Consider the following 2839-nt stretch of genomic DNA (forward strand, 5'->3'; position numbering starts at 1 on the left):
AAAAAAAAAAAAAAAAAAAAAAAAATTATTCCTGGTGGGGAGGGATATGTGAATTAGTATATTTTGGAGGGTGATTTATCAGAACTATTTAAAATGGAAATACACATAATCTATGACCTATCAATTCCACTTCTAGACATTTAATCTAAAAAAAAACACTTGCTAAGATACATAAGGATATATTCACTGCAGCATTGCCTGCAATATTAAAAAATTGGAAAAAATTCCAAATTTAGTATCTTGTGAAATATCAATGTAGAAATGAATTAATAAAATGTGGTATATTCTTATATTGAGATATTATTATTCAGCTTTTTAAAGGAATGAAACAGAACTAAATCTATGTGTACAAACATGCAAGATCTGAAAAACATGTTGTTGAGTAAAAACAGTCAGTTCCTAAGAGCTACCTGCCATATGATGCCATTTATATTTATATATTTTTTAATTTATGTATTTATTTTTTATAATTTTTTTTTTAAATTTTTGGCTGCGTTGGGTCTTCGTTGCTGCGTGTGGGCTTTCTCTAGTTGTGGAGAGCGGGGGCTACTCTGTTGTAAAGCGCGGGCTTCTCATTGCGGTGGCTTCTCTTGTTGCGGAGCATGGGCTCTAGGTGCACAGGCTTCAGTAGCTGTGGCGCACGGGCTCAGTAGTTGTGGTGCACGGGCTCTAGAGCGCAGGCTCGGTAGTTGTGGCGCAAGGGCTTAGTTGCTCCGCGGCATGTGGGATCCTCCTGGAACAGGGATTGAACCCATGTCCCCAGCATTGGCGGGCGGGTTCTTAACCACTGCGCCACCAGGAAAGTCTTATATTTTTAATATTTATTTTTTATTTATTTATTTAATTTTTTGGTTACGTGGGGTCTTAGTCGCGGCATGCAGGGTCTTCTTTGTGGCGCACGGGCTTCTCTCTAGTTGTGGCGCGCAGGCTCCAGAGCTTGAGGGCTCTTCGTTGCAGCGTGTGGGCTCCAGAGTGTGTGGGCTCAGTAGCTGTGGCACGCAGGCTTAGTCGCCCCACAGCATGTGGGATCTTAGTTCCCCCACCAGGGATCAAACCTGGGTCCCCTGCATTGGAAGGTGGACTCTTAACCACTGGACCACCAGGGAAGTCCCTATATTTATATTTTTAAACTACACACACACACAAATACTATATACGATCTATATATTATAGAGTATTAGGATTCTCCAGAAAAACAGCCAATAGGTTGGATAAACAATAGATAGATAGATAGATAGGTGATAGATTTCTTACTGTAAGAAACTGACTCGTGCAATTATGGAGGCTGAGACCTCCCATGATCTGCTGATCTGATGTCTGCAAGCTGTAGACCTAGAAAAGCCTGACATAGCTCCAGTCTGAGTCTGAAGGCCTGAGAACCAGGAACACTGGGCATAAGTCTCCGATCAGCATCCCAGCTCAGTCAGGCAGAGAGAGTGGATTTTCCCCTCCTTCACTTTTTCGTTCTATTCAGGCCCTCAGTGGATTGAATGACGCTCATCCACATTGGGGAGGGCAATCTGCTTTACTGAATCTACCAATACAAATGCTAATCTCATCTGGAAACATTCTCACAGACACATCCAGAAATAATGTTTAACCACATATCTGGGCACCCCATGACCCAGTCAAGCTGACACATAAAATTAACTATCACATATAGTAATAGCTATCTTCTATTTAGCGCTTATTATGAGCCTGGCACTATCCCAATCACTTAACATGGAACATCTCATATAAATCTTAATCCTACACTATTAGTTACTATTATTAATCCATAGTTTACAGATGATAGAACTGAGGCAGAGAAAGGTTAAGTAACTTGCTTAAGGTTACATAGGAGGTAGGATCAAGCACTGGGACTCAAATCTTAAGCAGTTTGGCTCCAGAGCCAAACCTCTGAGCCACTATGCTGATCATATTAAGCTCATAACAGTGGTGTTATCCAGGAAGTGGGGGAAGGCAGGGAGCAAGACTTGGGAGAGGAGCTGGGTAGTGGTCAAATAAAGCTCTGCAATACCTGTAATGTTCTATGTTTTTAAAGGGCAAAGTAAACTCGTATATTATTTGTGATAATAAATTAATTTTAAAAAATTACATATGGGGGCTTCCCTGGTGGCGCAGTGGTTGAGAGTCCACCTGCCGATGCAGGGGACACGGGTTCGTGCCCCAGTCTGGGAAGATCCCACATGCCGCGGAGCGGCTAAGCCCGTGAGCCATGGCCGCTGAGCCTGCGCATCCGGAGCCTGTGCTCCGCAACAGGAGAGGCCACAACAGTGAGAGGCCCACATACCGCAAAAAAAAAAAAAAAAAATTACATATGAAAAATAATTTGCATTAAGCATTGGCATTATGGGATTGTTCCTTGGTAACATATTTCCCTTCCTAATCATGACTGGCTTGAAATATATATATATATATATATATATATATATATATAATGAAATTATATAATTATTTTTCAGGATATAGTGATTAACGCTACAAGGAAGTAGACAGTGCTCCATAGCCTTTAATGGTGGGCTAGACCTAGTCTGATGCGGAAGGATATTTGGGAAACTTTCCTGAGGAAGTGTCTTTGAACTGAGTTGTGGATGATGCATGTGTATTAGTCAGCAAGGGTAAGGAGTTGGGCGTGGGAGGGTGGAAAGATTTCCTGGCATAAGAAACTGCATGAGCAAAGGCCCTGAGGGGGGCACAACAAATTCCCAGAACTAAGAAAAGGTAAGTGTGTTAAGCTTTAGAGAAAGAGGGGACATGGCTTGAGATGAGGTTGGGGAGGTGGACAGGGGTCTGACCTCATGGAGGCCTGCAGGCTGAGGAAAGGACTGGGAGTTTA

Source organism: Lipotes vexillifer, unplaced genomic scaffold (assembly GCF_000442215.2).
Source record: "Lipotes vexillifer unplaced genomic scaffold, Lipotes_vexillifer_v1.1 scaffold39, whole genome shotgun sequence".
Lineage (NCBI taxonomy): Eukaryota > Metazoa > Chordata > Mammalia > Artiodactyla > Lipotidae > Lipotes > Lipotes vexillifer.